We start from the raw sequence: 27,885 nt of genomic DNA, 5'->3' as shown, positions 1-27,885 counted from the left end.
TGGGACTTGAGGAGGGGGTCATGGGAACCTCCAATCTATAGCCGGTCAGTCAGAAGCACAAGTGACAATCTAGGCTTTCGACTGGCTTCTGAAGTAGGAGGGGAGGCAGTCTTGTGGGACTGAGCCATTAACCTATGGGATCTGACGCTATCTCTGGGTAGATAGTGTCACAATTGAGATGCATTGTAGAACACACAGATGGTGTCAGAGAATTGCTTGAATGTGTGGGGAAACCCCCCCACCTCATGCTGTGGCATTGGATTCAGAACCTATTCTACCTGCGCACACTTATATAAATTGTATCTTCTTTAAACCCTCTTCATTTAATCCGTTTGGCTGGGCAGGCGCTTCTCGACAAGTTGCCAGCTAACGTACACCCTGGCACTATAAGGGCTCTACTCATTCTAACCAGAAGCCAAATCTTTCTTATTCACTGTCACAGAAGAGGAAGCCACATTTCAAGAAAAGAAGGAAACGTCACCCTTTGCCAATATATGAGTTTGAAGCACAAAACACAAAAGCCACTTCCTCCTTTGCCTATCGTTTGAACACAATTGTTTCTCAGCAAACTTCCCACGCCTTGAAGCAGTGATATTTGGTTAGGAGGATTGGCTGGAAATAAGGTGAAGGTGTTCTGCCCTGCAAAGAACAGGACACAAGTATCAAGTAGAGCCCAGTATTTCTGCCCCATCAGAACGGCAGCCTAGACTTGATGCCAACGTGGTCCTGGTTAGTGGCTCATACAAACGTTCTTTCTCACCCGGCTCACTGGAAATCAACTGAATCTTGCCCTTAGAATATACTGTCACTTTTGTTTCAAAGAAACCTCTCATGCCAAGTGTGCTTGGTACCTGAGATGCTTTAAAACATGGCCCCACAGGGTGATGGTTGCACAACATTTTGTGTGTTCTAAAAGCCACTGGATATTAATTTAAAATGGCTAAAATGGTGAATTTTATGTTATGTGACTTTTATTAAAAAATAACAAATAAATTACTGGTCCCATACGGGTTTAAACAGGGAACCTAGTTGATCAGTTTGGGTTTTGGCAAAATCATATCCGTTACCCAGGGATTTTAATGAACATTATTTTTCATAAAATCCAGACAACATTGGCTTTTTTTTTTTATCTCTGTGGCGATCATGCAAAATGCTGGTGGGGAGGGCACAACATGATGTAATTCATACAAAAAGTATGGATGTTAATTCTGCAAATGTCCTAACTGAAGCTTTCTAAGCTTTCTTTTTATTCTATGTGGAAATAAAATCACAGGATAGGCTGAAGATGTTTAGGAACTGCATGTAATGCTATTAAGACAATATCAGAATGGACAAGGATAAGAAATTGTAATTGATAAGATTTGGTGCACCACATCTTGGAGCTGTGGTCTTCATTCAAGGGACAGACAGCTCATGGTGACTCACAGGGAAGGAGCTAAGAGAATAAATACTCTGACCTCTCTCTCCTCCATTTTTCTGATATCCTATTGGTGTTTCCCACTGGCCAAAACCAACTGAAAGGCAGAGGTCAAGAAAGTCCATTGTCATACTCCAAAGATGTTAGCATTCCAGGCAGACAACTGGATGGATTTGGAGGGGTCAATGGAAGACATCCAGCTCACTTTAATATCTATTTACTTGTTTATTGAGTCTCCCCCCACCATTAGAATGTAAGTTCCATGAAAGGAAAGACAATGTATGTCTTGTTTAGTATCATAGCCCCAGTTTCTAGACAATAGATACTTCATAAATATTCAGAGGATGAATAAATGACATCGTGACAATTCCTTAACATCTCCAAGCCTCCTGGGTTTTCTCAGCTGTCTGTCACAGGGTGTTTGGGCTGGACCAGAGGTAGAATTTAGATGCTTCTGGAAGTGATTGAGATACACCCTTATAACGCCTCCAAAACACCTGCCTGCATGAGTCGATATGCATGGAGGTTTTGAGAAGATTCCACTGGAAGGAAAAGAGAGAGAAGACAGAAGGGTGGAGAATGTCCATGTGTCCAGCAGACCTAAGTGGTTATTTGGTGGCCCCTCAAGTGAAGGGATAGAATGAGAGATGGTGCCATGGTGTTTATGAGTCAAAAGTGATTCCATGCCCAAGGGCAGCTGCTTTCAAGCTCGGGAGACAATGGCAGCCCCAAGCTGGGGAGAGAACCTGCTTCTTCCGGCACAGGTCAGGATGACTCTCGGCACTCTGTGGGCTTGACCTGGCCACAAGCAAATATCGCTGTGCTGAGCTGGGCAGAAACTTGGGGAAGGCATATGAGGGACTTTGACAAGGAGGTCAGAGTAGAGGAAGATGGGGAGCAGAGACCAGATGCTACTTCAGCAAAACCCACAAACTCCCAAAGAGGGATTTTTATGAGAAATAGGGAAGAGGAAGGAAGACAGTCTGAGATCCCATGGTCAAAAGCTAGACAAGCAAATTGAGCCAGCCGATATCTGTAGCACTGGCAGACGCAGCTTGAGAGTTTCAAATTGCACATACAGTGGATACTTTTATTAAAGCTGGGAATTACCCATGAAGTAGGGTCACAGAAGTGGGACATGACAAAGATTAAATATCGATAATAAAGCGATATAATGTTCAGGGAGTAATGGCAAGTACTATTGGGTGTTGTACATTATAGGATTTCAAATAGAAAGTATGCCCCCTCCCAAGATAAGAATTAGAAATGTCTCTTTCTGACACTTTTCATATTTTTTAAAGATGGAAGTACTTTATTAGAGGTATATTTGGAAATATAAAAACCATTGCATTCTAGACTCAATAAAGCCAAATGGTAACAGTAAATAATCTTTAAGATCTTTAGTAAGAGGAAGGTTTTACTGGAAGGCCTAAGAAGTTTGCAGCATCACTTGAAACAAGTTGTTTTAATGCAGTTCGAAATCTCATTACAATGAGCTTCAAGCAAGTATCTGAATTATTGATACAACTGACTTTTTCATATTTGGTGGTCACGAGGATGGGGCGAAATAGTCAATATTGTTGGTGGCTCTCCCTAGTCCCCTTTTTGGGCCAGCTGTCCCCTTCTCCAGAAAATTGGCCTCAGCCAAAGGGGAGCTGTTATACATCTTCCCACCACCATGGGGGCAGCACGCAGCCAATAATTAACTGACACAGGGACAAAACAGGCTGGTCCCTGTGCCTCAAAATGGGACCAACGCTGAGGTACAATTCATGCCCCAGGGCTCACAGTGAGGTCAGGCTGCAAGTAGGTTCCAGCTGAGACCACAGCCTTGCTCTGCTCCTTCTTCTTCCCGTACTTTCTCTCTTCTCAGAGCACTCCCTCAAAGATCATGGGCACCAAAATCCCTGTCTCAGGCTCTGCTTTTAGGGAAGCTGACCTAAGTTGCTTATTGTCGTTTTAGAAATAGCAGTGTTCATAATGGAATTAGCACAGACATATTGTTATTGGAAACTTAAACAAAAGGGTCTTGGGCCGGCCCTGTGGCTTAGTGGTTAAGTGCTCGTGCTCCGCTGCTGGCGGCCCGGGTTCGGACCCCGGGCGTGCACCGCTTCTCCGGCCATGCTGAGGCCACGCCCCACATACAGCAACTAGAAGGATGTGCAGCTATGACATACAACTATCTACTGGGGCTGTGGGGGAAAAATAAATAAATAGATAAAATTAAGGCATATTAAAAAAAAGGGTCTTTGGGTGACTCTGCAAGAGCATGACATTATCTGTAAAATCGGGTGTCCTTCAGGAGGCAGAATAGAGAACAGTGTCCTGTTGCTGTGTGGTAGATTGACACACTCTTTCCTTGATGCATTCATTAAACAAACATTATTGATCCAATCCGTGAACCTAATCTTCTGTTGGGTCATAAGCGTGCAGAGATAAATGACAAGGAACTCATAGGATAGAGGGGCACAAAAACACATGAGCATCTGATTATAATCCAACATGCTGAGTATCACAAATAAAAGATTGATAACTTTAGGCACAACAGAACAGAAATGTTAAGGCAGGGAGGCAACCAGATGACTTAGAACTGAGGATGGAAAGATTTTCTATGAGTAGAGCTTAAGTAAACTTCAAATTACTATATTTCTAATGATTTACTTTTGGACAGTTTGTGAAAGTTTGATAGATGTGTGCAGTTACTAATGTTTTTCTTCAACCAGACATTAAGGAAGACATAAGCTTCCTCTCACTGATAACCTACTACTAATTTTAAAAGCATTTAACTAGAAGAGTGCTCAAAATTTAGCTCAAAGATGTTTATTACAGTATAGTTTATAGTACTAAAAAGTTGGAAATGATGCAAACACAGGCTAAATACATTATGACGCATGTATACCATGCAGCTCTCGAGGAAAAAAATGAAGTTCTAAGAGGTTCAATGAGTTGAAAAGATGTTCACAATACGACAAGTGGGAAAAATAAAGGTTTTAAAATAACATGGGCATACTTGTTCTATGTCACCCTGAAGATAACTTTCTGTGTAGCCATGAGACATCTGGCACTATGTTATGGTTTTCTCTTTCCATGTAGACAGGTGTGACTAATACAGCATTATTAATACTCAAGTGTTTTTAAGCAAGGGGTGCCAAGGATGTTGTCCCACTTCCTGAAAAACCAGTATGAATCTGCCCCCCAAAAATCCTGACCAGGGCCCGCCCCAGTGGCCTAGTGGTTAAGTTCCGCATGCTCTGTTTCGGTGGCCTTGGTTCGGTTCCTGGGTACAGACCTACACCACTCGTCTGTCAGTGGTCATGCTGTGGTGGCAGCTCACATACAAAACAAGGAAGATTGGCAGCAGTTGCTAGCTCAGGGAGAATCTTCCTCAGTAAAACAAAAGATCACGATCAGGGCCAGCACTGGGGTGAGGGGAGGGAAGCACTCGTCTCAGGCACAAAATTTAAGTGTGCATCAAAAAAACTAAGTAATCAAGATAAATACCATGTAAATGCAATTTTTAAAAATATCAAAATCAATGCAAGAAAAATCCATGATAAGCAAAATATCCAAATCCAAGATCTGACAGTGCTATGCTGGGGTCATAATGGAACCTGATACAAAAGGAAAAATGTGAGCCCCTACATATACTTTTTCAATGTACTTTTAATGGTTAATTTTTTAGAAATTGATTTTGAAAAATTATTGATGAGTTTTCTTCCATTAAAATCACGAAAGTCAAATTTTAATAAATTCTGGTTTGGGGAAAAATAAAATATTTAAATTTAAAATAATATTTTATGTTCTAATATCCTTGCTTTTCAATTTTTTAATTTTTTTTCAATGATGTTTAATGGTTTAGGAAGGAAAAGTACATTTTAGGTGGTCAATAAATATTTCTTGAATGAATGGATTCTGTCTTTTTTTGGACACCATAAATTATTTGGATTATAAGAGGACAGAGTTATTTCACTTTATATTTATGGGATTTGAGAACCATGCAGTTTTTATTCTAAGTGTCTTTTCTGTCTCTAAGGGAGGCATATGAGGCCATGGGGGTAAAGGAACGTACCAAGCATAGCTTGATGTTTATAGTAAGAAAGATCCTTATTGTGGAGGTTACAGCTTTCACTTACCTTAGAAACATAGAGTTCCTTAACACGATTGCATTTTAAACCAACATGTAACACTGTAATAGAGATAGACAATGCCTTGTGCAAGTCTTCTGTCAGAAAGAACTTTATTCAAGCATTATAGATTTATAGACCTTGATAGCTAAGAGGAAATATAGATGCAAATCCTCCTCTTTGTATATTCCAAATTGTTGCAATCAAATGCAAAATGTTGACAATCCATTGGCTGCTGTATCAGTTAGCAATTGCCACAAATAACACTTCATAACAAACCACTCCTGAAACTCAGTGCCCTAAAATAATGATACCTGATTGTTGCTCCTGAGTTGATGGGTTGGGTGGGCAGGTCTGCTGATCTTGACTTGGCTCACTGATGCGACTGCAGTCAGCTACAAGTTGGTTAGGTGGCTGATTAAGGACAGCCTCAGCTGGTGTAACGGGATGACTTAACTCTCCTCCATATGTTTCTCACATCCCTCCAGCAGGTTAGACTGGGCACGTTCTTATGGCGGAGGCAGGGGTGCAAGAGCGAGCAAGACAAATCATGCAAAGGGCAAGAAGGGATGCACACCCAATTTTGAAACCTCTGAGTCATGCTTGCTAACATTCCGTTGGCCAAATAAACTCTCAAGGCCAAGCCAGAGTCAGAGAAGGAAGGGTTACAAAGTTACAGGGAAGGGGTGTGGAGGCATGGAAACCATTCTTGAAGGCATTGATGCAATTAACCTGCCACAATTGGCAATGAGTAAAAATCATGCCTTCTCTTGCTTCAATATCCCTTAGAATTGTCACCTCTATATTGAACCCTCTGGACAAGCCAGGCATTGAAGACCAACCTATCATAAATGAACTCTTGTTTGTAAACATGTGTCAGCCCCCCTCCCAAATTGTGGCTGCCACAAATAACAAAGACTGAGCCTCCATCAATCAAGTTTAATGTTGTGATCAAATTGTTCAACACAGGATCATTACCGAGCGAACTGAATCCTAAATGATAAGTTGACTCAAAGTAAATAGTCTTTTCTCTGTATCCCCAAACTAAGAATTCCTAGGGTCAAAGAAAGAGAAGGAGAAGGACTAGTGGCCTGGAAGAGGAGCTCTCTGGTCAAGAGTTCAAAGCCCAGCTCAGCCCGCTACAGCTGTGTAATGATGGGAAAGTTACTTAACCTCTCTGAGCCTCAGTTTCCTCATCTTCAAAATGGAGAGTAACCATTCAGTCACGCTTTCATTCAAAATATTTATGAAGAATCCACTGACTATACTTCCCTGCACTTATGGAGCTCAGAATCTAATTGGAGACACTCAAGAAGAAAAGAAATTATAATACAGAGCTAGAAAGCATGAAGCCTTAGAGGACACGCAGAGGTGACATCTAATCCTACTTGAAGAGATCTAAAGAGTGCTTCCTGGTGGAAGTGACGACTAAGCTGAGACTCAAAGAGAGGGTAGAAATTAGTCCAATTTTGAGGAAAGGTGTCCTAGGAAGAGAGAATGGCAGATGCAAAGTCCTAAAGCCAAGAATATGTTTTCCTTTCTAGTTTTAAAAACAAGCTCTGCTATCAGCATGGAAAACAGAAGAATATTCTAGAGCATTCACTCACGCACAACAAAAACCTCCCGGGGATCTCATTAAACCTCAGGTTCTGGTTCAGCAGATCTGGGCTGGGGCCTGAGATCCTGTTTATCTAACAAAGGGATGCTGATGCTTCTGGTCCACGGACCACACTTTGAGGAGGCAGGCTGGAGAGTGGCCATGGAAGGGAGGATATGTACATTTTAAATTTTCCTTCTTCTCTCCTTGGCACTCAACACTTTATGGGGGACGAAGAGCAAGGCAGGATGGTGATAACTTTGTGAGCAGTGTGAATCCTAGCCAAGTCACAAAACAGTTCCAGGAAGGAAGGGAGACGTTGGTTCCCGGAAAGTTTCCAGGAAACCAAAATATTTCCAAAGGCTTTGTCATCAAGTCCTTCAACTCTCTGTGAAACGCTGGAATTCTGCTCCATCGACCGCTCCTGCTTACCAACATAACTCTTTTAAGTGTTTGTGCCAAAGTAGCGTCCATGTCAGTGCGCTTTGTTTATCCCCTGGGGCTCTCGTTACAGTCTTACTGGCCATTTCTTTACAGGCAGGAGGAGTCTTTGTTAAAGGGTAAGCCAGTCGGTCAGAAGACAAGCCATTTCCTGAAGCCGTTTCCATACTCTGTGACAGGCGCTGGAGAGGCAGGCTTGCAGCCACACGCCAAAGAACTTAGGAGAAAACAAAACGGTAGCCAGATGTTCTTGGTCATGCCATTGCACTAGGATCTATTATTTCCTCAAAACTCTGGAAATTCAAAGGGCTGCAGAACATAGAAGATAAAATCTTAATCTGGAACAGAAAGTCTTGTTTCTCACCAGCGCATGGAACGTGGGAAGAACGCCCCACCCATCAGTGCTCTGAATCACCCAGAGAGTCCTGGGGCTGGTGAGATCTGCAATTCCACATTAAGCCATGAAGAGAAGATTTCAGCGTCAGCTCCTGCCGGCACCTGCTGTCCTCAAATGTTGCTTCATAGCGTATTTGAAAGCAAGAAAGAGCTTTAACCCTGTGAGAGAGAAATCAGAACTGGAATCAGTACCAAGATTAGTACAAACATGATCCCAGGGGTCATATCTATAGGGGCATGGGTCTTATAAATACAGAGAGAGAGAAATATGGCAACACAGACTAGAAGGATAAACCTTAAAATGTTAACAGTGATTATCACTAGCATGGCAGGCACTGCAGGCAAACTCCAAAGCCATTCTTAACCTCTTCACCACTGATAGCTCTCGCTCTAGAAGCTAGAAAGCCAAATACTTGTTTTGTCAAATTCTTTTGTAACTAGGAGTGGTCATGTGACGCAGTTCTGACCAAATAGGTGAGAGGGAAATCTGCTGAGGGGTTTCTGGGAAAAGCTTCTGTTTCCTGTTAAAGGGAGAGGCATGAAAGGAGAGGCTGCTGTTTCTGCCCCATCCCTCTTCTTTCTGCCTTGAACATGGTCGTGATGTCTGAAGCTATGGCACCCACCTTGCAACCATAAAAAACATTTTGATGAAAAGCCAACATGTTGCTAGCGGATTGGAAAACCGGGAAGAGCCTAAATCCTTTACAATACCACTGAGCAATAGAACCAATACCAGCAACACCTAACTCTGGGCTTCTATTCTTGCAAAAAAAATAATTCCCTATTTAATTAAGCCACTGGATCTTAGTTAATTGAGTTTGGAATATGTCAGTGAAAAAATAAGACATTCTAGTGTGAGATGGAAGACCATAAATAAATAAGGAAGTTATAGCATGTTAGGAAGTGGTAAGCGCTATGAAAAGAAAATCAGGATTAGGGGCAGGAGAAGCATGAATGTCAGGGTAGGAGAAAAGGAGGCAGTACGAAATAGAGTTGCCAGAGGAAATACTCTTGATAACAAATGATTGGAACAAAGATTTGAAGGAGGTGAGGGAGTTGGCCATGTGGGTATCAGGACAAGAACATTCAAGGCAGAGTGAGCATCCAGGTCAAGATTCCTAAAGAGGAAGTGAGCTTGGCGTGTCTGAAGAATCCTGAGCAGGCCAGCATGGGTGGAGCAGAGGGAAGTGAGATTAACAGAAGATGAGGTCAAGGAGGAAAAGAGGGTCAGATCGTACAGGGCCTTGTGGGCCATCAGGTGACTTTGGCTTTTACTGAGTAAGGTGGGAGCCATAGAGGTTTGTAGGCAGAGAAGGCATGTGACCCGACTCAGGAGTTCACAGGCGCCCTCTGGCTGCTGCAAGGAGAACAGACCAAAGGTGGGGCAGGGAAAAGGCAAGAGGGGAAGCAGAAAGACCCTTTATGAGGCTGTTTCCATAATCCTGGCTACAGACAATAGGACTTGGAACAGAATAGAAGCAACAAAGGAACAGACAGGCGATCAGATTCTGGATACATTCTGAGGAAGTGTCAACAGGATTTGCTGTCAGATCGGAGATGAAGGGTAAGAAGAAAGGCAGAGTCAAGGATAACTCCACGGCCTTGTGCTGAGCAATAGAAGGATAGGGGACCCTCCATGGAAATGAGAGGCGGGGGGATCAGAAGCTCAGTTTGGAACACGTTACATTTGTGACATCTATTAGACATCTCAGTGGGGGCACTAGGTAGGTGGTTGGTTATATGAGTCTAGAATTCAGGAAGGGGGCTGGACTGCACATTGTTTAGTATTTTGGGGTCATTCCTAATAAATGGTGTTTATGGCTGTGAGACTGGATGAGATCTATGGTGTAGAGAAAAATGAGTACTTCCATGGAAAACGATGTATTGTCAGAGCACACATCTCCAGGTTACCCAGTTCTGATCTATGTGGGAGATATTTTACAATTCAGTAAATTTTAAATAAATGACAGAGATGCAAAATAATTCCATGGAAAAAACAGTTTTGTGTCCATTTGCACGTTCATTTCAATATTCCTGAAATTATATATATGTATTATAATTCATAGGTATTATAATGCATATATATGTAATACATCTATAACATATAGGTATATGAAATTTTATATGTATTTTATAATATTAATAATTATATGTATAATTATACAATATATAAACATTATATTATATATATCTTGGGTTAACACAGCTAGGAAGTGACAGAGATGGACTTGAAACTCGGCTGGTCTTGCTCTGGATCCAGGTCTCTCAAGTCCTAAGCCCCATATTCCTCTAACTAGCAGTTAGGGCCTCCCTGGCAGAGAATTCACCTCAGGTCTTGCATGAGAGGTAAGGAAACTCACCACAGCACTAATGAGGATGTCTTTCCTCTCTCCCAAATCTGCCTGCTCACCAAGGCTCACTTTGTTCTTCATTTCTTCCCTGATCTGTCACCAGATCTCACTGAAACACCTCTGAATTCCTACAGCGCAACCTCTTGCACCATTTGTATGGTTCAGTGGAAAGAGACTTCTGGAGCCAGACTGTCCTGGAATAGAATCCCACCTTCCAATTACTAGAAGGCTACTGAGCCTCAGTCTCGTATCCTGTGCAATGGGTCTAAAAACACTTAAAATAAAGGGTCCAGAACAAGATAAGTGCTCAGTAAATGGGATCTGTGATTTTTACTGTGCCTGCACCGGTTTAGGGTCATTCCTTATTTGACATATGAGCGTCATGGCTTCCCAACAAGACCATGAATTCTCCAAGGGCAGAGGTATGGCACACACCCCTTCTGTGCCCCCATGACTCCTCCCACAACACACAAGGCCATGAGAGGCACACCATGCATGTTTAGTCAATATTTTCCCATTGGATTTGGGGAGCAAGAAACAGAGCATCAGTACTGACCGTGAGCTCCCCAGAAGCCATGATGATGGCCAGGTTCGCCATTCGATTACAGCTGCAGACAGTATGCGTCTCGGAAGCTTCAAGCATCACACAGCCAGATGGAGTCCACCTACCACCCTTTGCATCCGTTCTCCAGGAAACGCAGATGGGGCTCTCAGACTTCTGCTTTGGCTGAAAAAATCAAAGTCCCTGGTCACCTGAGAATCCTTCTTGAATGGATGCAGTGTGGCCAACCTGAAGTCATCTGGGGCAAGAAGATGCAGGTATGCTCTATAGGGGATGGAGGAAAACGCTGCCATTTCATTGTGCAGTCATGAGAAGAAATGTCTTGGATGTCAGATCTGTCTCTCCCACTGACTTGGTCATAGCTAATGTAACTAAACTCTCTGTAAATATTCCTGCGTCACTGTTACTTAACCTAACCTAAATCTTGCCTGCTGATGAATGGAAGAACGCCACATAGAAATAGGAAAGTTTACTCCTCTAGAGGTGGGTTTTGAGGATTAGCTTAAGTTGCTAGAAATTGTGGAAGCTTGCCACCTTAATGGGTGCCTATTAAAAATGAGAGTTAAGCTATTCCACTGCCAGGTATTTATCCAAAGTACGTGAAAACATGAATGTGTAAAGATACTTGCACCCCTATGTTCATTGCAGCGTTATTCACAATAGCCAAGACTTGGAAACAACATAAGTGCCCATCAATGGACAAATGGATAAAGGAGATGTGGTATATATACACAATGGAATACTACTCAGCCATAAAAAAGATGAAATCTTTCCATTTGCAACAACATGGATGGTCCTTGAGGGTATTATGCTAAAAGAAATAAGTCAGAGAGAGAAAGTCAAATACCGTATGATCTCTCTCATAAATAGAAGATAAAGACAACAACAACAACAATAAACAAACACATAGATACAGAGATTAGACTAGTGGTTACCAGAGTGGAAAGGGGGAAGGAGGAGGGCAGAAGGGGTGACAGGGTACCTGTGTGTGGTGATGGACAGTAATTAGTCTTTGGGTGGTGAACATGACATAGTCTACACAGAAATCGAAATATAATGATGTACACCTGAAATTTATATAATATTATAAACCAACGTTACCTCAATAAACAAAAATAAAAGTTAAGCCCACTAGGGGATGGGGAGTTCTCAACGGGTAGATGGGGGCTCAGTGGAGACCTCTTCACAAACCTTGATGTTCTCCAGAGTATAGATGATTGGGTCGGAGAAGCCATCTTTCTTCTTCCCGGTCATGATGCCCCCAGCGATGCGAGAATTCATCTTCAGCTTCCTCTTGGAGTTGCCCAAGAAGGTCCGAGGGTCTTGGAAGAAGCTCTCATCCAAAACAGACTCCATACCCGCAAAGGAGACAAATGCCACCCCAGTGGTCCCTGCGATTTGCCCCAAATGCAAAAAAAAAAAAAAAAAGGGAATCATTTGCTCAGTATTTATTAGTATATGCACTGTAATATCCCATGCATTCCTGCACCTTCACTGGCCTGCTCTGAGGATTAAAACATGGGTGGGCTTCTGGTTGGTGACCCTCATAGAACCATAGAAAAAAATCCTGAGGTGCTATCACCTGGAGAAATCTTGGCTATACTTAAAAACAAATTTGAAATTGTGTTTTTAAAGGACGATTCAACTCAGCAGTGGAAAATAAGTTCCCCTCCCACATTTGTGGTCATTCTTGTTTAATCTCTTTGGTGGGCTTCCACTTTCAACGTTGGGGGTCTCCCAGGATGTGTCCTAGGTCTGTGCCCTCCAGAGAGCATGTAGATCAGGGGTGGTGGACAATGTACAGGCTTATCTGGCCATTGCCTGTGTTTTGTAAATAAAAGTTCTATTGCAACGCAGCCACACCCGTTCATTTACATATTGCCTGTGAATGCTTTTGCCCCACAACAGTAGAGTCGCATGGTTGCAACACAAATTGTATTGCCCTCAATGCCTAAAATATTTACTAACCTGCCCTCTACAGGAAAAGTTTGCCAACCTTTGATACAGATTAGTGCCGTCTGCTAGAAACATAGTATGAGCCACATGTGCAATTTTAAATTTTCTAGTAGCCACATTTCAGAAAAGTAGGAAACGGGTAAAATTCATTTTAATAATATATTAACTCAATACATGCAAAATATTATCATTTCAACACATGATCAGTAGCAAAAATTATTATTATATTTTTGTGTGTGAGGAAGATCAGCCCTGTGCTAACATCTGCCAATCCTCCTCTTTTTTTGCTGGGGAAGTCTGGCCCTGGGCTAATATCCGTGCCCATCTTCCTCCACTTTATGTGGGACGCCGCCGCAGCGTGGCTTCCCAAGCGGTGCGTCAGTGCGCGCCTGGGATCCGAACCGGCGAACCCTGGGCCGCCGCAGCGGAGCACGTGCACTTAACCACTTGCGCCATCGGGCCGGCCCCTAGAAAAATTATTAATGAGATGTTTTACATCCTCTGTTTTTTGTACCAAGCCTTTGAAATTTGGTATGTATTCTATGCTCACAATCTAGCCACATTTCAAGCGCTCAATAACAAAAGTGTGGCCAGTGGCTGCTGTATTGGACAGGGAAGGTTTCAGTACTCCAGTATTGTGAGATTATTTATTTAATGTCTGCCTTCCCTAGCAGATGGAAAACTCCCTGAGGGCATGGGCTATTTCTGCCTCTGCCATCAGAGATTCCCTCACCACCTGGCACAGGACTTGGGACCTAGAAGTTGATGGATAAATATTTGCTGATTGAATATACCACAACCACCCTCCTTGATTCTCAGGAGCGGGTCTGTACCTGTGGATTCAGATTCTTCAATTGTGGAGCACCAAATCTTCATCTCATCGCCTTTGGCTTTGAAGTTAAAGACGGTGTTCTCCTCAGCGCATTCTTTGTTGATAACTTGGGTCTTAATATCCAGAAGGAGAAAGGGAGAGTTTGCATGAGGTCACCCAGAGAGTGGGTCCTGAATTCAGTTTCTGTCCAAGAAGGGTACGCATCCATAGTCGCAAGCAAAGGAGAGAACAGAAAGGCCAATTCATCACGGGAAACCTCTTGAGCCCCTGATGATTGGTAGGAGGATGGTAGCACCAAACATATGAGAGACTCGGGTGGAGCCATAGGCGTGAGCCCTCACATCATAGGGGGTGCATGGGGAAAAGATGGGATTGAAGTCGACAGTGATGGAAGGCGACAGAGTTGTGACTCTGGCTACTCCAAATTTAGGCAATTTTCCAAAGCCAAAGGAATAGAAAGGGACCCGGGCAAGCCCAGTATGGTGGATGAGGGCTTGGGTTCTGCAGTCAGATGGAGTCCAGCCCTGCTACTCACCAGCTGTGCAAATTTGAGCAACGACTTAACCTCTCTGAGCCTCAGATTTCCCACCTGCAGCATGGCAATGATTAAAGGACTCTTATTGAAAACAAAATAGATAATTCTACCAGAGGTACCCTCGAAAAATATCAGCCAGATAATGCCATGCATTTTCTCAAACTCTCCAATCCCACCCCCCATCTTACCTCAAATAAAATCCTGAGTCCCTACCTTCGTCTACAAAATCTGCACTCCCTTTCTGTTCTGACCCCTTCTGCTGCAGCTTTCACCGGCCTGCTCATTGTTCCTTGAACTCACCAAGTGTTCCAAGGAACACACTTGCTCTGTCTCCCAATATTTACACGGCTCCCTTCCCTCAGGTCTCTGCCCCAGTGAGACTTCCCCTAACCGCACTATATACAATAGCAACGCTCCCACTAATCTTGACCCTCTCGAGCCTCCTTAGCGTGCTGTATTTTTCTCAGTAGCACTAGCTCTATCTGGTATGCCATAGGTCTATCACTAAAATATAAAATTCACGAGGCTAGTTTTGTTCAATTCTGGTGGCAGTTCACCAAACACTCTATTTCCACCTCTTGGCCTCCTGGGCACCCATGAGGATGGAACTACCCGGGATTATGTGACTGATACTGGAGCTACACCAGGAGTGGGGTGCTGCCGTTAAGGCGTACAGTACCCGAAATTCCCACGCAGTCACCCACCAAGCACGTTCAGGGTGGTAAATCCATAGCTGTATCAGTCAGGAGAGGATTGGGCATGCAGCAGTAACACACAACCCCAAATCTTAGTGGGTTATAAATAATTATTGATTTCTCATTCATGCTTTGTGTCCATCGTGAATTGACTTGGGGCTGTGCTCTGTGTTCTCCTTGCCCTGGGACCCACACAGATGGAGACATTGTGATCTGAAACACTGCCTGTCCCTAGAGTAGAGGGAAAGAAGGCTCTGGAAGGTCTCACACCAGCAACTATTCCATTCACAATTCACTGGCTTAAACTCATCACAAAATGCCACCTAACCCCAAGCCAGGGAGTACAATCCTAACGTGGGCCCAGAAGAAAGAGCTCGAAATATTTGAACACAGCAAACGACTATCATATCTTAACACCTGGCACACAGTAGGCAGTCAACGAGTATTTGTTGAATGAATTAACGACGCCCTCCAAACAGTGCCTGGCCACAAACTCTTAACACAATGCCTGATGCTCAATAAATGAGAGATGTCATTACTATAATAGGCTTGCTTTGTGTGAGTTCAGAGGTTAGAAACAGTCAGGGAAACGGTATATGGAAAAGACATGGAGAATCACATTGCTGAAGTCACCCCTCAAAATCAGCGCCCAGGTGTGAGCTTGCCGTGGAGGATATAGCCTACCTAGGCGTTCCGTCTGAATAGACTGACTGACATTCTCTGAGGATTTCAGGAATGCTGCCAACGTGGTGCTCTCCACGGTCTCCAGTAAGACTATGGCCAGGGTGGACGTTTCTTCTTTGGTGAAGGTGGATCACGTGGACGTTTGCTTAAGCACAGAGGTGACACTCTCAGGCGTATTCTGCAAAGAAAGGTGTATTTGCGCTCTGTCTCTCATCAATGAAATAGCAGCTGTCCTCTCTCATCAAGAGAATGGGTTGCAGTCAAGGGAAGGATGAGGTGTGTCTGCTTAACGGGTAGGGAATTTCCTTTTGGGGTGATGAAAATGTTCTGGAACTAGATAGTGGTGATGGTTAGACAACATTGTAAATGTACTAAATATCATTAATGGTTACCAGAAAAAAAGGAATGGGACTATTGATAAACACAACATTGATGAATCTCGAAGGCATTATGCTGAGTGAAAGAAGCCAGACTCAAAAGGCCATGTGATTCCATTTATATCACATTCTTGAAAAGACAAAGCTATAATGACAGAGAACAGATCAGGGATTTACAGGGGCTAGTGGTGGAGGGAGTATCTGATTGTAAAGAGAAAACCCAAGAGAGTTCTTGGGGGAGATGGAACTGTTCTGTATTCTGATTGTGGTGGTGGTTACACAAATCTACTCAGGTGATAAAACTCATAGGATTGTAAAGAAAAGGGCAATTTTACTGCGTGTTAATTTTTAAAAACTTACAACTGTAATAAATTAAATATTAACTCACAGTCGATTAATTATAAAGAGGACTTTCTGCTCCCAAAGTGTCCCACAAGATGCTCGAAACTGGAAACACAATTACAAAGACTTCCTCGTTACCTTCAGAGAAACGACGGTGGCTTTGTTCTCACAGGTATTGTCCAGGATGCTGAAGATGGTGTTCATTAGTGCACAAAAAGAAACCTGTGCCCCCGAGGGAAAAGCATTCGTGAGCATTGATCAGTCTATCCCCCAAGCATGTAAGGTACAAATTGGGCCATCAAGCCCACCATACAGGGTGGTCCCAAATTCCTGAGGTCTCGTGAGTCTCTCGAATTCTCGGAGAAATAAAAACTCACTATTTGATCAGAATTGGAACCACAGCTCCTTTCTCTTCCATGAACAACAAAAGAAACGTAGACAGCAAAACCATTTAATGGGGTAAAAAGATGGGGAAATGTGTGAAAAAACAGTGGTCCAAATGAAATAGTACTCAGCCGTAAAAAGGAATGAAGCATTGACACATGCTGTAACATGGATGAACCTTGAAAACATGTTGCTCAGTGAAAGGAGCCAGACACAAAAGACCACATAGCGCATGATTCCATTTATATGAAATGTCCAGAATAGACGCATCTGTGGAGACAGAAAGTAGATGAGTGTTTACCAGGGGTTGGGGTGGGAGGAATGGGCAGTGACTGCTAGTGGGTACAGGGTTTCCTTTGGGGGTGATGAAAATGTTTTAGAGATAGATAGAGGTGGTGGTTACACATCATTGTGAGTACTAAATAACACTGAATTGTATAATTTACAATGGTGATTTTTTAGGTGTATTTCACCACAATGAAAAAAAGACATGACAATCGTCCAAAGTGCATGGCAATTCCAAAGCTAGTTTATAAGCTGATATTTAAAATAGTTACACCAATTCCTGAAGATGCTCATGGAGCCTTTACTCACTGGAGTGACTCCATTAGAGAATCAGATGTCCACATTCCTCTTTGCCTGGCCTGGGGGCTATGTATCACACATGCATCCCATATCACACAGATGCAGCACCAACATCTTCACTAGTAATGAGACTCCAACATCCTTTCTTCTTTTAGTAAGAGAATTCCCAAGTTTTAGATGAGCAAATGTCCTCCCTTCCCAGCTTTCCTTGTAGCTAGGTGTGACCACATGACTAATTTCTGGCCAATGAGGTATAAGCAGAAGTGATACTGGGTCATACTCTTGAAGGGAAGGACAGTGCCTGTCACCTCCCCTTCTCCCTTGCCCACAAGCTGAAATGCAGATGTGATGGCAGGGGCTGGAGCAGCCATGTTCGACCACAACAAGGGAGTCTTGTGTTCATGATGACAGAGCATTATGGAGCCATCACATCAGCTCTCAGCAGCTTACACTCAGACTGTTACAAAGAGAGAAATAAACTGTTATCTGGTTTAGGCCATTGTATATTTTTGTCTTCGTTAAAACTGCAAAACAACATCCTACCTAAGTGGCTTCTAGGACAACTTCAAGAGCTAGGAACCTTCAAAAATACTTACATATTCAGGCTCCACCGCTGCTCCCTCTTGGCATAGCTGGACCTGCTCATTGTTGGGTAACATATCTTCTTTACACTTGAAGGGAACCACTAGGACGAAAACAAAAGCAAGCCAATCAAATGTCAACCACAGAAAGATATTATTATTTACACAATCATACCCCATGCTGTAAATGCATCCATTGCCATGTTATACAACAGTGGAAATGAACAAGCTACAGCTACACGCTACAACATCAGGGGCTTTGGGAAGTGTGATTATTGAGTGAAAAAGAGCAACTCTGGAAAATATCATATGATCTCACTTATATGTGGAATATTAAAAAAAAAAAAAAGCCAAGCTCATAGATAAGAGAACAGATTGGTGGTTGCCAGAGGTGGGGGTGGAGGGTGGGCAAAATGGATGACGGTCGTCAGGAGGAACAAACTTCCAGTTATAAAATAAATAAGTCCTGGGGATGTAATATACAGCATGGGGACAATAGTGAATAATACTGTATTGCATATTTGAAAGTTGCTAAGAGAGTAGATCTTAAAAGTTCTCATCACAAGCAAAAGAAATTTTGTAACTATGTAGGGTGACGAATGTTAACTAGACTTATTGTGATTATTTTGCAATATATCCAAATATCAATCATTATGTTGTACACCTGAAACTAATAGAATGTTATATGTCAATTATATCTCAATAAAAAAAAGATCATATGTGGTATGATACCATTTTTGTAAAGCTCCAAAGCAAACAAAACTAAGCAAGATATTGTTTAGGGATACGTAAATGGCAGGGTTTTTTTTAAGTAGGGGAATTATAAACACAAAATTCCGAGTGGTCCCCTCTGGGGAGAAGACAAGGATATACGGAGTGGAGAAGAAGCATGCAGAAAATGCAATGGCATTGATGATATTCTGGTTCTTATGTTGGCAAGGGCCTCGGATATATCCATTTTATTATTATACTTCATTGCCTCCATATAAATTACTTATATTTTTAATGTATCAAATAATCCATAATTTTAAAAACATAAACCTTTCACGGTTCCCCACTGTTCTCAGCAGAAAGACTAAAGTTCTTCACACAGCACACAAGGTCCTGCAGAATCTGACCTCTGCCCACCTGCTCAGATGCAGCTAATGCCATTCTCTTTGTCCTCAGTCTTTGTTAGCCTCAGGGCCTTTGCACATGCTATAACCTGTCACGCTGTGATCTCCACTCTTCATCTGCATAATCCCTACTCTTCCTTCAAGCTTCAGCTTAAATGTCACTTGCCTGGAGCATATTATATATCTCACTAATGGGGTATATAATATGCCAAAGGGCGTGACAGTTTTTCAATTATTAAATAATTATGTGTTTGCTCTCTACTTCCTTCCCTAGACTATAAGCTACATGAGGGCAAATATCATGTCCATCACATCCAGGATTGAATCCCCAGTACCTAGTGCAGGGGCCTGTTTGACTAATTAGTTAATTAATTAATGCTTCAAAAATAATTTATCAAATTAATGTATTAGTGAAAGAATATAAAAAGGGAGAATGAATGAAAGTAAGAAGAGGATCCAGAGCTTGGGTAGAGTGAGGATTTTACAACCAAAGAAAGACACAGATTCCATTGCCAAGACACATAAGGAGAGGATTACTTTCGCAGCTGAAGTTGCCATGTTTCCAGGAGCCTTCTGGATTGGGACGGAAGCCCACAACGCAGCTACAGCTGTAGGAGCCTGGGGCGTTGGTGCAGACAGAATCGGGACCACACCGTGATGGATCTTGGGAGCACTCATCAATATCTGCAAAGAACTCAAAAAGATCAAAAAACCCAGAGAAACAGGGATAGCCTTCTTTCCAGGGTTGACCAGCAAACCCTCTGCTCTCCTCTGCATCCCACTGCTTGGTCTGTGAAGTTCAGCTGTCCATTGCTTGGTGCAAAGCCATGGTGGCAGGTACAAAAGTAGCTCCTGGTGCGTGTTGGTGCACGTTGCATTGAAAAGGCACTTTCCACTGCCTTTGGCCGAAAGGTTACATATCAAGGCACTCATCAATATCTGTGGAGTGAGGCAGAGTTGGCCAACAATCCAACAAAGTCATGCTTCCCCTTCCAAAGCATAGCCTTGTCACTGAAAAATGGCGGCACAACAAGGGACTACATTTCCCAGAGCCCCCTGCATCTAGGCGGGGCCATGTGGTTAGCTTTCACTCATAGAATGGAAGAGGGTATGGCATATCACTCCTGGGCCCACGTGGTTAAGAAGTGAGTGTGTCTTCTCCCTCTTTCCCTGCCACTGGCTGAAACCAAGGATTCCAAGTTCCTAACCATAGGAAAACCAGAGATGCAAGAGGACTGGATCCCTGTATCACCTTGTGGAGGAAAGCTGCCTATTGACCAAGGATATCCATACTGGATGGTTAAGGGAGTAAGAAATTTCTATTTCGTTAAGCTAGTGGTTCTCAACTGAGGGCAATTTGCCCCTCCAGGGGACGTTGGGCAATGTCTGGAGACATTTTTCGTGGTCACTGGGATCTGGGGGTAGATGCCAAACATACTGCCAATCCACTAATGCACAGAATAGCCCTACACACAACAAAGAACTATCCAGCCCAAAATGTTAATAGTGCAAAAGTTGAGAAACCCCAGCTTAACCAATACAGGGTGATGTATGGTCACTGTGGCAACAAGAGGTTACTTCTCCCTCTGAAGGTTTCTGATCCACAGAGGATATATGGAATAGAATGTCTCAGAAAAAAATAAATAGGAGGGGTCTGGCCCTGTGGTGTAAGTTCACACACTCCGCTTCAGCAGCCCAGGGCTCGTGGGTTCAGATCCCAGGCGTGGACCTACACGCCGCTCATCAAGCCATGCTAGGTCAGCATCCCACATATAAAGTAGAGGAAGATGGGCATAAATGTTAGCTCAGGGCCACTCTTCCTCCAGCAAAACGAGGAAGATTGGCAACAGACGTTAGCTCTGAGCCAATCTTCCTCACCAAAAAAAAAAAATAAAGAAATAAAAGTAATAAACAAATGAATAGGAGGGAGGTAAGGACAAAACCTTTCATATTTCTATGTCATCTCAAAAAACATGAGGGATAAATAGGCACTGTCCACACTAGGGGCTTACACAAGTATATGGTATATTGCACCAGGCAATACCGTGGAGAGTTGGTACGAGAAGTCTTTGTGATAGGAACGTAGACTAATTTGGAGGTCTCAAACGACATGGTTGGAAGGCATGGGGAAGTGGTTTTTTTCTTGGTATCACAGAAAACATCTCTAACCAAGGAGTGGGTTTCTTTTCACCGCAGGCTGCCCACTTCCAGAAATATTTAAGCATCGACTAAGTGAGCTCTTGTCAGACATACCACAGGTGCAATTTATATTTTGCATATAGAGCTGGACTAGGGGCATGGCTTTCAAAACTTTTTGGCCCAAGAAACCTTCCTTCTTGTGAAGTGAAACCCGAATAGGTAAGACAAATAAAAGAGGTGATAATTTGACTGAAAGGAGAGTGGAAGACCATGGCCTTGTTTTCTGGCCCTAGATGGGGATTCTGAAAGGTTCCTAGAGCCCTTAGAGCTGTGTTAATCTCTCTAAGATCCCTTTCCTCTTTATGCCTCTATTGTTCTGCTTCTAACAATGTCAGCAGCTAGTAAAGATCAACGAATGAGAAGAAATATAATATTTCTAATGAAAAGAAGCATGCATTTCCCCGGGGATTGAAGACTATAAAATGTGTTCTGCTGTATGGTAGACCCTCCGAAGATGGAGCCATCAGTTCTTCCATTTCCTGTATGCACATGTTGCTGTCCCAGTGAGATGGAGAGTTTATTTCCCCTCCTTTTGGATCTAGGCTGGCCCTGTGACTGTGACCAATAGAATGTGGTAGAAGTAACACTTGGGGACTTCCAAGCCCAGGCCTTATGAGAACTGGCAGTTTCTGCTTTCTTCTTCTTGGAACTTTCCTTCTTGGAAACCAACTGCCATGCTCTGAGGAAGCCCAAGAAGCCATGTGGAAAGGCCCACTGAGGGCCCTGCCAGAGATCAGCACCAACTACCAGTCACATAAGCGAGCCTACTTTGGACCGGCCAGCCATCTTAGTGCCCCAGAAAAACCATGTGGTCAACCCATGGAATCATGAGCAAGAACAGATGGTTGTTGTTATAAGCTGCTGCATTTCAGAGTAGTTTGACATGCATTGAGAAGTCCTCAGCATGGCTGGGAGAATGACTGGTACATTTGAAAGCCTCTGGTTTCTCAGGGGTCCAAACATCAGGCAAAAAGAACCCAGGCAGGCAGGAGCAACTGTGTTCTCTCGGGATATTGGTGCAGGTGGAATTGGGACCACAAAGAGTCAAGCTCCTGGAACACTCATCCATATCTAAGCAGAAAACTGGTCTAAGTCAAAAGGATGAAGGATGCTGAGGCTGCAGCTGCAGTGCACAGCCCCACCACTGACTGAAGCCAATGGGTTTCCCTGGCTCTGGTCCCACCTTCTTAAACACATTTTTGTCGTTACAGAAAGGAAGCATTTAGAGGCAAGTTTATGACCCAGGCAAATCTTCTGATGAGGGTCCTCGCAGCTCAGGATAAAATCCAAACTCCTCATTAGAACAGGCAAGACCCTGAGAGTTTGTTCTCACCTACGCTCATCTTTTGCCTCTAAACCCTTCATAATTCACGATCCAGATTCATTGATTACCTGTGAATTCATGAAGGCTCATTATCTCCTCACATGAAGAAGAATGGTTGAGACCCAAAGAACTGACCAGCAGAACCCAACCTAAACCACCAATGCATGAAATCAAGAGCTAAATGAATGGTGCTAGTTTTTACCCATTGACTTTCAGAGTGATTTGTTACTCAGCAATAGCTAACTGCTACAAATGGACCAGAAAAATCAGAGATGACTTCGAATATCTCTGACTCCAAGCCAAGGGAATGTGATAAGGGCTTGATCACTCCATGCCCTGCTGAATGAAGTCATCCTCCCTATAAATGAAAGAGGAAAACAATAGAACCACCCTAGACTCAGGAAGATGGAGCCATGGTGTCTTTGTGAGAATATCCTGGCTGCAGTGTGGAGGATGGATTTGAGAGGGGAAGACTGGAGAAAGGGAGAGACCAGTGAGGATGCTGTTACAGTACGGATGCAGCCTGAATAAAGGATGGAGAAGAGTGGAGAGATTCAAGACATATCTAGCAGTTAGATTCTCTGAGACTTGATGACCGATTTAATATGGAAGGGGAGGGAGGATGAGGGTAACTCTCAGGTCTTAATTCAAATACCTTTTAGGAAAAAGTGCTGAGGTTTGAGTCTGAGCTCTCCCTATAACACAGTATCTCTACCTCAGCATTACTGGCATTTGGGACTGGATCACATTTGGTCGTGGGGGGGCTGTTCTGTGCATTGTAAGATGGTTAACAACATCTCTGGCCTCTACCCACTAGAGGACAGTAGCACACACAATCCAATAACAACAGCTGTGGCAATCAAAAATGTCTCTAGACATTGCCAATGTCCACTGGAGAGAAAATCGCTATAGAGATGGAGCCCCCGCATTATTCGCAGGAACTGCCTGACCCACTGCTTAAGTCACAGTAGGCCCTCAACGGGAGTTCAAATCATGATTCTTCCACCGAATAGCTGTGCATCCCTTGGCAAGTCACTTCACCTCTCTGAGCCTCTGTGGTCTCATTCCTAAAATAAGGATCATGATCACTACCTAATAGGATCATGAAATGAGGTGATTCTTAATTAAGTAGGTAAATAAAGAAGGGCAGGCCCTCTGTGCCTTCACAGGTGGAGTTGTTAGAGAAGAACCCATCTCGACAGCTGCACCTATAGCTTCCTAAGGAGTAGGAACACTCAGAACGCTCTGCGAAGATCCCACTGGAGAGGCATTCATTGATGTCTAGGAGCAGTGGAGGAGAGTGAGCAGACAAAAGATTGGGTGTCTACAGTGAGAAACACATGTACCCAACTCAATGATAGCTTTCCACCAAAGACCATGCCTGAGAGCCTGAGAGCATTACGTGTACAGGCAAAATGACCTGGATTTCCCAGGTTCCAGTTGGTTCCAGTAGGAGAAGAGAAACCGCGCAAACAGCTGCACTTGTACCTCCCTGGCAGGTTTTGGCAGATTGAGTTAAGACCACATTGTCACGGGTTTTGAGAACACTCATCTATATCTGGATAGAGAAAGAGTCAGAGTTACAAAGTTGCCTCATCTTGTGAAGCCCATTGTATTTTCCAAAGATGGTTGAAACAATGTTTCCCTCCCATATGTCCTTCATTCAGTGAGACCTTGGTACTCCACCCATCAAGTAGTGGGGTCTATATTCCCTCCCCTGGAATCTGAGCATGCTTGTGACTATGGTGGAAGTGACACCAGGTCATAAAAATACCATGCTTAGTCAGAAGAATGTCATGATAGGTCGTAGAAATATAATGTAATTCCTTCTTCTCTTGAGATGCTCATTCTTGGAAATCAGCTGCCATACTTTGAGGAAGCCCAACCAGCCATGAAAATGCAGCTCAATGGGGAAGAACTAAGACATCCAGCCCGCAGCCCTGGGGGAGCAGCCAGTCAAACAGCCAGCACCACCTTGCCAGCCTTGTGAGTAGACCCTTTTCAAAGTGGATCCTCTAGCCTCCAGTTGAGCCAACTCAACTGACACTGTGTGGAATAGGGACAAGCCATCCTCTCCAAACTCAGCCCTAATAGCAGATTCATTCATGAGCATAATGAATGATTACTATTTGCAACTAAATTTACAGGTGGTCTGTTACCCAGCAACAGATAACTCGGACACTTGCAAAGCAAATTCTAGGAATTTACTCATTGAAGGACCCATGGAATCGTGCAGTCATGGAACCATGGGGTGGCTCTCCACAAATCTATTTCAACCCTGCTCTGACAAGTTACTCGAAATAAACCCTTGCTAGGTACTTGTTATAGAAGCACAACTTCAAGGCAAGTCTCCTATAGCTCCCTCCCAGATCACAGGGATGCTCATTCAGCTTTCTTTCAAGTTGTAAAACATTAGAAAAACCTAAGTGCCTGCCAATAGAAGGATGACTCAATTTGGAGTTGACATAAAGAATAAGGTACATATTCCTTCATTCAACAAATACATATTAAATACTCACAATGTATCAGTCACCATACTGGGGGTCAAAGACATAGAGTAGACAAAATAGTTGCTGTAGTATCCATCATTTTCTATATGGTTAATATTGATTTCACCCCAAATTTAAACACCAGGGTTCATCAGCACTACTGAGCTGACTGAATAACCCATGAACTGTAGGCCAAAGATAAAGAACGATGTTTGGGGATCCCTGGAAACCAGCTGCAAAAGTGATAGAAATGCATCATCTTCTTCAGAGCTCAGCAAACTACATCCCATGGGTCAAATCCAGCCCACCATCTGTTTGTGTACATAAAGCTTTATTGGCACACAGACACATCCATTCATTTTTGTATCATCTCTGGCTGTGTTTGCACCACCACTGAGTGGTCATGACAGAGATCGTACGACTTGCAACTTCCAGAATGTTTATTATGTGGCCCCTTACAGAAAAATTGCCAACCTATGGTCTTATTCAGAGGAATAATCAGATTTTTACTGTCAAGAGGAGAACTGGGGTTTAAATATAAGGAATGCTGACAGAGAACTTAGCTCCTTCTGGGAATTATGTTACTTTATATTATTTATGTTAATATAGCTCTTAATACTGCACATGTGCCTAGCACACTGCATACATTATTGCATTTAATCTTCCCAACTATCCTTGGAGTTGGATACTCTTATACGCCCGTTTTACAAATGGAACCATTGAGGCTTATAGAGATGAAATATATTTCACCAACATCTCTTAACTAGAGTGTGGCAGCTAAGTAACATGGTTGAGACACCCTCAGTAGAGTCAGAAAGACCTGGGTTTGAATCCCAGTTCAACTGCATGACCCTAAAAAAGTCATTTCAGCTCTCCAAGCCTCAGTTTTCTCATCTGGACAATGGAGATCATCAAAATGCCTCTAGTCCGTTTAATGTGACATTGCACATAAAGCACTTCACACAGGACCTGGCACTCTATAAATGTTGGAAATTCTAACTATCTCCATGGAAAGGCGGCCAAACAGTGGGCCCTCACAATGAAATCAGTGGGTATTTCTGGATATTGACAGGGAGCATGATTTTAATTTTAATTTTCTTCCTAATGCTAGTCTATAATCATTGGAAATTTTAGTGGCCAGGAATAATTCTCATGATGAAAGAAATAGAAAGTAAGAGCGAGAGAGAGAGAGAAAGGAAGAATGCAAAGAAGAAAGAAAGAAAGGAAGGGAGGAGGGAGGGAGGGAGGAAGGAAGGAAGGAAGGAAAGAAAGGAAGGAAGGAAGAAAGAAAGAAGAGAAAGAAAGAAAGAAAAGAAAGGGAAAGAGAGAGAGAGAAAGAAAGAAAGAGAGAGAAGGGAGGGAGGAAGGAAGGAAGGAGGAAGGAAAGCAGGAAGGAAGGAAGGAAATAAATAAATAATTAATATTTGGGGCAAAACCAAAAAGCATCTGTATCTGCTACCCAGCTAGATTCCACCTGCTTTTCCGACCACCTTTGAGGGGATGTGAACTCACCCTTGCATTCCACTCCTGGGCCCACGAACTGTGTCTCTCCGGTGCTGGACAGGAAGCCTTGTTCACAAGTGCAGTAGTAACTGTCCAAAGTGTTGGTGCAGGTTGCATGAGCTGGGCAGATGGTGGAACTCGCACACTCATTCACATCTAGGCAGCGTAGAAGGAAAAGGTTGCGTTAGCGCCCCAGAGCAGGGCTGCAAGGGAAGGCAGCATTTGAGAGTGAAGGAGACCACTGTGGGTTGAATTGTGTCCTCCAAAAAGAAGTGTTGAGTTCCTAAACCTGGTCCCTTAGAATGTGACCTTATTTGGAAATAGGGTCCTTGTAGATGCAATTAAGATGCAAGTTAATGTGGGATCATGCTGGAGAAGGATGGTCCCTTAATCTGATATAATTGGTGTCCATATAAGAAGAGGACAAGAGGCACAGAGACAGGCTTGGGGAGAACACCATGTGATGACAGAGGCAGAGATGGGAGTGATGCATTTACAAGTCAAGGAACACCTAAGATTGCAGGCAACACCAGAAGCTAGGAGAGAGAGACAGAGCAGATTCTCTCCCAGAGCCTTCACAGAAAGCACGGCCCTGCTGACACCTTGATTCCAGACCTCTGGCCTCCAGAATGTGGGACAATAATTCTCTGTTATTTAAGGCCGCCAGTCTACAATATTCTGTTATGCAGCCCGAGCTTCCTAACACAATGGACAAGAGAATTCATCTCCGTGTGTCTCAATTTCCCCATCTGTCAGACGAGGATAATAATACCCACCCCACAAGGTCATTCAGAGGATTAAATAAGGTGACCTCTGGAAAGCGCTCACCACAGAGCCTGGAACACAGTAAGTACTAGGCAAGCAAATCTTAACTAAAATAAAAATTAACCACTAACATGTGGAGCTTTCTTTGTGGCAGGTATTGCCATAGATCCCTTACATGTGTTAGCTCCATGAATGCTCATAGCAGCCCTATGAGCTATAAACTAATATTTCCACTTTTCAGAGGAGGAAACTGAAACTCAAAAATTGTGCAACGTCGCATAGATTGTGAAAGGCACGAGGATTGGAATCCGGGTTCTGTCTGGCTCTGGAATATTTGCATGACAGCTTCTCAGGCTGTCTTGAGTGCCAGAGTCTGGAAATTTGGTGATTAAATCAATGTCTGTCCTACGCAAGCCCTCCTTGAGCTGCCAGAGGTTGCAGCCTCATTTGGAGGCAGAATGTCATGGTGGTTGTGAGCATGGGGTGTGAAGTCACTCTTGGGCACACTCAGATCCTGACTCTCCTACCTCCTATCTATTTGGCCTTGGGAGGGTGATTCCACCACAGTGGAGGCTCACAGTCCTTGTCTGTGAAATGGGTGTAGAATATGACCAATACCGTCAGGTTGTTG

General features: G+C 43.3%; 1 protein-coding gene and 1 pseudogene across 2 annotated transcripts in view; one reads left to right on the top strand and one right to left on the bottom strand.

Moving 5' to 3' along the window:
• Window positions 1-27,885, top strand: part of LOC131394485 (zinc finger protein 558) — a 141,499-nt gene that overhangs the window by 24,054 nt on the left and 89,560 nt on the right. The window lies entirely within an intron of this gene.
• LOC131394240 (adhesion G protein-coupled receptor E1-like) overlaps window positions 10,826-27,885 on the bottom strand; it is a 737,363-nt pseudogene continuing 720,303 nt past the window's right edge.

The sequence above is a fragment of the Diceros bicornis genome, chromosome 30 (assembly GCF_020826845.1).
Source record: "Diceros bicornis minor isolate mBicDic1 chromosome 30, mDicBic1.mat.cur, whole genome shotgun sequence".
Classification (NCBI taxonomy): domain Eukaryota; kingdom Metazoa; phylum Chordata; class Mammalia; order Perissodactyla; family Rhinocerotidae; genus Diceros; species Diceros bicornis.
This window is presented reverse-complemented; position numbering and strand designations above follow the sequence as displayed.